Source organism: Mus caroli, chromosome 12 (genome assembly GCF_900094665.2).
Source record: "Mus caroli chromosome 12, CAROLI_EIJ_v1.1, whole genome shotgun sequence".
Classification (NCBI taxonomy): domain Eukaryota; kingdom Metazoa; phylum Chordata; class Mammalia; order Rodentia; family Muridae; genus Mus; species Mus caroli.
This window is the reverse complement of record NC_034581.1, coordinates 30248570-30257104: the sequence shown is the minus strand read 5'-3', so window position 1 is coordinate 30257104 and position 8535 is coordinate 30248570.

Here is an 8535-nt window from a genome sequence, read left to right as displayed (position 1 = left end):
AAAAACAACAACAACAAAAATCTAAATACCACAGCAAAACATGGTTTTATTTTATAGGTTAGCTTGAAATCTAGATGAATAAATAGTTTTTGTTAATAATAAATCTATAAAATTTTTCAAATATTAAATACTTTAATGACTTAATAGTACAAATTAGTATTATTTTCAGGATTATACCTGCCTTTCCTAAATGTATGTGTTATGTTTATAGGTCCTCCAGTTTTAGTTCACATTTTGTTTTTTGATCTGATAAGACTTTCCATCATTATTATTTTCTATGGATATGGATTGGACTTAAACTCTCTTTCAATCAGGCAAAAATTCTTTGAACAAAAAAACTGATTTCAACCAAATGTTGCCAAAAGGGTTGCCAGGCTGTCTGTTCCCTCACAAGGTGCACAATGACTAAATAGCCAGAAATATTTTGTGGAGTGGATTGTGGGTAGTCATGCTAGTTGGTTCTCAGGATGATCTTCTACTCTTGAGGGAGATTTTGGAAACCAAAAGGAAGTAAATTAAGGACAGATACATTGTAGAATAATAAGACTTAGAGGAAAGTAACCCAGCTATTTTTACCACAGTAGGCCCTGAGAATTGAAACATAGCTGAAGCACAAGGCAATAGACCTTATGAATATGATAGAATCCTTAAAGATGAAATGAATAAATATCTTAAAGAAATATATTAAATCCTGAACAAACAGTGGAGGGAAATGAATAAAACACTTTGAAACCTGAAAGTGGAAATAGAACTAATAAAGAAAATCTGAAATGGGGGGATCTAAAAATGAGAATTTAGAAACTCAAACAAGAATCTCAGAGGCTACCTTCACAAACAGAAAATAAATTCCCATTGGCACATTATATTCAAAACACTAAATATACAGAACAGAGAAAGAATACTAAAAGTCACAAGGGAAAAAGACCAATTAACACATAAAGGCAGACCTATGTGTTTTCAAAAGTGTCTGTAAAAGCTAGAAGAGTCTAGATAGATGTGCTGCAGTCTCTAAGGGATGACAGATGTCAGTTCAGACTACTATACCCAGGAAAGCCATTAATCACAATAGATTGTGAAATAAAATATTCCATGATAAAGCCAAATTTAAGCAATATTTATCTATAAACTCAGCTGTACAGAAGGCACTAGAAGGGAAATGACAGTCTAAAGATCTTAAGTACACCCAGAAAAACACAAGGAATACATAACTCCATATCAACAAATAGGGAACACACACACACACACACCACCATGCACCACCACTACCACCAAAACAATAGCAACAAGAACAATAGCATACCAGTAGTCAACAAACACTGCTCATTTATATCTTTTAAAATTAATGGAAAGACACAGACTAACAGACTAATGAATGCAAAAACAGGATCTATCCTTTTGTTGCATCTAAGAATCATTAACATCAAAAGCAGACATCACCTCAGGATTAAAATATTACAAGAAAACAGACCAAGAAGCAAGCTAGTAGAGACTGCACACCTATGTGCTAGCATCATAGGCACAGGACAACAATAAATGTAAACACCAGCCCAGCTACAAACCTTTTGATCCACAAAGCCATTTTAATATCTGACAAAATAGACTTTAAACAAAAACGGGTCAAAAGAGATAATAAAGGATACTACATACTCATCAAAGGAAAACCCACCAAGAGGACATTCTAATTCTTAAAATCTGTGCACCAAAGCAAAACCAAACCAAAACAACGACTACAAAATCCAAAAATAACAACAAAAAATGTAGCTACTACATAAATAACGTATTGACACACACTGACAGAAAGTGAACTGCACTAATCCACTCTTATGAATAGACAGGCCATCTAGACGAAAACTAAACAGAAATACTGGGGCTAACTGATGTAGTAAACCTAGTGGACCCAATAGGTATTTCTAGCACATTTTACACAAAGAATATACCTTTACAGCACTGTATAGATCTTTCTCCAAAATTACCACATACTTGGACACAAAGCTAGTCTCAACAGACACAACAAATAATGGAGACAGAGCTGTAACTGGCCACCTCTTGTTACTAATTAAAGCTTCCAGTTCAGTATTGGTTGCAATCTAATTGAGTTTTTGTCCAAAGAGGTCCTATGGGAACCTAGAAACATCCCAGGCTATTTCCAAGACTATAGGTTTCTCTCTCCAAACTGACAACAAGGGCCATATTGCTGAAGCCAACATTAACACAGCTCATTGAATATGGATTAAGTTGAGCTGGTGACCATAGAGACTGCACACCTATGTGCTAGCATCATAGGCACAGAACAACAATAAATGTAAACACCAGCCCAGCTACAAACCTTTTGATCCACAATGATGTCCTGCCTGTAAGATAAGCTAAGGTAATGAGGGCACAAAGCTTGTGGGAGTGACCAATCAATATCCAATTTGAGTTAAGGCTTACTCCACAAGATGGAACCCATGCTTGACACAGTTGAGTGACTAGGAACCTAAGTCTAGATAGCCCAAGGACCCAGGGCAAAACCAAATACTACTATTGTCCTAAAAGAATGTACAAATAAAATGATTCTTAATACCATACTAAGTTCATAGATCAGTACCTTTCTCAGCCATCATCATCAGAGCTTCCTCCTGTAGAATATCTATGTGTATCTGTGTTTGTTTTTGTATTGCTATGTATTAGACACATAGAAAAATCATTTAGAATCCATTTCAGGAGATTTTTCCTGCTCATTTTTCAAGCAATGTTAGCAACAGAAAGCCTCAGGACCTGAGCTCCTTCAAGACTGGCAGTATTACAGAGATTCATTTTAGCAGAGATCATTTTCCATCTTTAGCAGCCCACATCTGGTTATTCAGTGAAGTTGTGCAGTTATTTTGGTCCAGAGAGGGGTGTCTGATGGCATGTATTCCTGATAGAATATGTATGTCTGCCAAATTTCATTGTATCTGCATCTGAGATACCTACTTCTGCCCTACTGGTCTTTAAAAATCACCTTGCACTCCAACCTTAACAGCTGTATCGGCCTTCATTGACCTCCAACCTCAACAACTAAGTATCTACTAGATTTACTTTAAGATGACAATTAAATGTACACCAAATTCATAATTGCATAATTTTCAATAGGAATTTGATTTTATAATAGTCTTGAATCCAGAGCATTGTTCGTGCTAGGCAAGTGCTCTACCACTGAACTACACCCATTTTTCCCTAGGATCTCTTCTAAAAATCTGCAACCACACAGGCCAGAGAGATGGCTCAGCAGTTAAGAGCACTGTTAGTCCTTCAGAGGCCCTGAGTTCAATCCCATTATAGGCACTCACAACTGCCTATAATGGGATTTGATGCCCTCTTCTGGTGTGTCAGAGGTGGTGTACATGAAATGAATAAATCATTTTTAAAAACTGAAACAGCTGTGATAAACTTAGCATGTGTTAGTACAGAGAGTTCGGGTTTCATGATCATATGTTTTATTTTATTTTGGTCCAGAGAGGGGGAGTCTGATGGCATGTGTTCCTGGTAGAACATCTATGTCTGCCAAATTTGGTCATGGAATCAGTCCTTTCTGAAATTTTTTTTTTCTGTTACATTTGTAGGACATTGAATTTCCCTATTGCTACACCAAGTTTCATTTCTTTCCCCAGTGGTAGACTAGTTCCTAACATCACATTACCATACACAACTCTTGTTCAATTTGCTTGCTGTTGGGAACCTAAATGTCCAATGAATATCTGTTAATGCTGTATTTGGCATTGTCTGTGTTTATATATGTAACTTCAAAGACTGATGTTTTATGTTTCTCCTTGGGAATTTAAATTAGATGTCAAAGGATAAAACTTTTTAATCCCAAATTAAGAAGCCACTAATTTTCCCACAGACATATTAATGAAGTGCATCAAGCCATTCTACTATATTTTAAATTCCAAGTGAACATCAAGTACTGCTTAAATAGTCATTAAAAAATACTTATGGAAAGAAAAATACTCCCATGAAATATGTAAAAATTGTTGCCATCATTATAAAGTCATTTGAAAATAACTTGTGATTTTCTGTAAAGTCTGTCATAACTTTTTGCTTTAGAAATGTTTTGAGCACTATGAAAGACTTGTCATTTTCTGCCCTATAACCATGAATCTTGACTTCTTTGAGAATTCACATGGGCTGTTGAAGTTATACATAAATAACACCCCATCACATTTCCAGTCAGCAGCTAATATGAACAATAAGCATGCTTGGATACCAGTCAACATGATGTATAATCTGTAGGCTAATTAAGATGTAAATTTATAATGGAATAGAAATGACTTTCAGTGCATAATATTTAAGCCTATTAAGTGACACTGTGCTTACATTTAGAAATTTGGGAAACTAGACATCTTTTTTTCAAAATAAGTTTTGAGGCTGTCTTTTCTCACAGCCAAAAGCTTAGCATTGTATGTTAAAGATCACCAAAAATTATGTTTCTCCTTAGAATACCCAAGATACAAGATACAAGTTGCAAAACACATGAAACTCAAGAAAAACGAAGACCAAAGTGTGGACACTTTTCCCCTTCTTAGAATTGGGAACAAAACACCCATGGAAGAAGTTACAAAGACAAAGTTTGGAGCTGAGACAAAAGGATGGACCATCTAGAGACTGCCACACCCGGGGATCCATCCCATAATCAGCCTCCAAACGCTGACACCATTGCATATGCCAGCAAGATTTTGCTGAAAGGACCCTGATATAGCTGTCTCTTGTGAGGCTATGCCGGTGCCTGGCAAACACAGAAGTGGATGCTCACAGTCAGCTATTGGATGGAACACAGGGCCCCCAATGGAGGAGCTAGAGAAAGTACCCAAGGAGCTAAAGGGCTCTGCAACCCTATAGGTGGAACAACAATATGAACTAACCAGTAGGTACCCCTGGAGCTCATGTCTCTAGCTACATATGTAGCAGAAGATGGTCTAGTCAGCCATCACTGGGAAGAGAGACCCCTTGGTCTTGCAAACTTTATATGCTCCAGTACAGTGGAACATCAGGGCCAAGGAGTGGGAGTGGGTGGGTAAGGGAGTGGATCGGGGAGGGTATGGGGGACTTTTGGGATAGTATTTGAAATGTAAATGAAGAAAATACCTAATTAAAAAATTTGGAACTGGAAAAAGAAATCATGTTTCTCCTTGAGAGATAAGTCATGTGTTCCACCCCAAGATGAATGAACTTGTGACTTTTTTGACCAGCAGAATATAATGATGTGACGTTGTGACATTCCACCCCACCTTTAGTTTCTATCCTCCTTTCAGGAGTGGCAGATCTTACATTAGGTATCTTGTGTATTAGAAGCCTGACTGTGCTGATGTCGAAGGGACAGAACAGAATACCAGGGTAGCCATGCAGAGAGCCACTTGGGCAGTGGAATGAATCATCAATCTATCCCAACTCAAAACATTTCAGCATAGGCAACAGCCATGTAGGTAATGAAGCTTTTCCATGACCACATGGCTCCAGCAGCTATCTCTGATACTTTAAATAAGAGCCACTTGGCTGAGCTCATCAACCTACAGAATGTATAAGGCAATGCATTTTTGTCTTATATCATTAAATCTGAGTGTTTGATATGCAATATTTAGTGATATTATCACTTGATCGCTAAGTTATAGCTCAGGGTTGCACAATGCACAGAAGTTCTGAGAAAGTAAAATATGTCAGTGGCATGCTCTCCTTTTCCTGAGGAGAGCTTCTTTCTCTCTGTAATAATTAGGAGATAATTAGTAGGAATCAGAGACAGAATGTTGATAATGATGCACTATGTGACTGCTATGATCTTTTGGCTAAAGAACCCCAGGAAGAATAAAGAAACAAATACATCTGCAAATAGGGATGTGCTGGCTTGAATAGGTACGGCCCCCATAGATTCATGTGCTTGGATACTTTGCTTATAGGGAGTAGCACTATGTTGGAGGAGGTGTGGCTTTGTGGGAAGAGGTGTGGCCTTGTGGGAGGAGGTGTGGCCTTGTGGGAGGAGGTGTGTCACTGTGGAGGCAGGCTTTGAGGTCTCCTAGACTTAAGCTCTGCCTAGCATTGTAGTCTCCTCTTAGCACCTGTAGATCAAGATGTTAAAACCTCAGCTCCCTTCCCAGCACCATGTCTGCCTGCCTGTTGCCAGCTGCCATGTTTCCTACCATGACATAGTGGACTAAACCTCTAAACTTGTAAGCCAACCCCAATTAAATATTTTCCTTTATAAGTTTTGCTGTGGTAGTAGTGTCTCTTTACAACAATAAAACTCTAAGACAGAGGTTGATATCAGGCATTGTTGTGATAGGCCTGGCCATATTTTTTGTTAGAAGGAATTTGGACTTTTTTGAGTTAGATAAGCAGTGGAATACTCTAAGCAAGAATGGAATACTCTTATAGACTAGTATAAGAATGGAAAACAGTGGTGCCGGAGGTGACTCGAACTGTGGGAGCATAGCTCAAGTGGTTTTAGAAGAGAACAATTTTAGTATGTTGCCATCATTCTTGAGATATTTTGATAAAGAATGCTTTTTGCCCTTGTCCAAAGGTTTGCCTGAGACTGACATGAAAGGATTTGGATTAATTCCATTGGCAGAGGAAATCTCAAAACAGCCTAGTATTATCTGCTGTGTGGTTATTAAATTTTCACTCTTATGAAGATCTATAATGAAAAGGAGCAAGCTGAGCAAGTAAAAATATAAAATGAACAGACTGAAGAGAAAAAGGGCACCAGAAAGTGGAATGGAGCTATGTCCTGTGTTTAAGGAGATGCACAGATTAAGAAATGGAGTAAAGAAAGTGATGACCTTAGACAAAGACCTCACCAGATTAGCTTCCAAATTATGAAAAGGAATTAAAGAACAGCTTGGGTCCAGGAATGGTGATGCACACATTTAATCCCAGCACTCAGAAGGAAGAGGCTGGCAGGTCGCTAAGTTTAAGGCCAGCTTGATGTACAGAGCAAGGTCTCGGGGAGAGCCAAACTTAGGCAGTTAATGAAACCACCAAAACCAGAAATCTGGGGAAGATACATGTTTTAACCCCAGCAAGCAGCAGAACCTGGCAGCTCGAACCACATGGTTCTGGCTTTCAAGTTAAGGATAGAAGGAAAGGGTTATGGGATTTTACTCTGTCATTAAGGAAAGCCACTAAGGCCAGGCATGTATCAGGGGTTTCCCTTCATGGAGGCTTAGAAAGGCCATTGTGTGAATCTGTGAAGGTGAAGCCTGGGATGCCCCCAAGACCCCAAGATGGTGGAAATATCAGAGTCATGGGATACCTGCCAAGGAAAACTGCTAATAGGGAGTGGAGCCAGCCCAAGAGAAAAAAAAAATGTGTTGCAGTCAACACAGCTGAAAGGAGTTGGAGATCTGAAGATGGCTTTGACCTCAGACCTGGACACGCAGAGTTTGGCATTGCCCAGCTGGTTTCAGTCTTGCTTTGTCCAGGATTCCTCCTCACTATGCTCCCAGGGTAATGTATATCCTGCGCCAGCGTATGTGGGAAGTAAGTGATCTGGTTTTTATTTTGATTTTTACAGGGGATTACAGATGAGAGATTGCATGAATGTCATGAGAGACTTGAACGCTGAACTTTAAAATAATTTGAGAGTGATATAGACTGTGGAAACTTTTGAAGTTTGAGTGAATGCATTTCTGCATCATTATATGGCTACAGGCTGTTGAGGACAAGGTTGAGTTGAATGTGACGGTTTGAATAGCATTGTCCCCATAGACTCATGTACTTAAATACTAGGCCTATAGGAGGTGGCACTATTAGGAGGTGTGGCCTTGTTGGAATAGGTGTGGCCTTGTTGGAGGAAGTGTGTTACTCTGGAGGCAGGCTTTGAGGTCTCATATGTTTAAGCTAGGCCTAGAATATTTTCTCATATAGGCAGTAAACATTGGAACACTCATCTCAAACGGTTGCTGCAAATTTCTTCTTTTTTACTAGAAAACACTGTGTTTTCAAAGAACATATGCCTTGTCGTGAGGACCAGGGCTTAGATGATGATAAAAGTTCTGAGGAATCCTTGCATCACCGAATTGGAAGCATGGGTTTAACTGAGATAGAATTTCCTTTGGAGGAGCAGAGATGATAAAAGAGAAAAGTATTCTTCATACCCTGGAGTAGATTTGATTTTAATAAGCCCCTCATGCATCAACCAATGCCTTTGCATGCCTGCAAGTCCTCATTTCCTGTCACATGTTTGTTCTGGTTAGTCTGTATCAGGCATACTCCCTCACCTCCTTTTCCTCTTATGGCTTAGACTGTTTATCATCTTCCTGGTTTCTTTTCCATCTCTGTATATGTTTCTTCCCTTGACTGGAAAAGATGTCCCCTTCTCCAGTACCTCTGTGACATTCAATACCAGAGAACCTTCGTGTGTTTGACTCCTCCAGTAGATTATAAGCACTGATGGGGAAGACACTGTCTCCTAGTCAGTGTGTGCTTCTTGCTTGGTGTTCAGAGGTCCTCAGTAGATGTTTATAAGTTAGTGAATGATGTGTGCCTAGAGCAGGTGGTCAGTTCCAGGGGTGCTGGTTG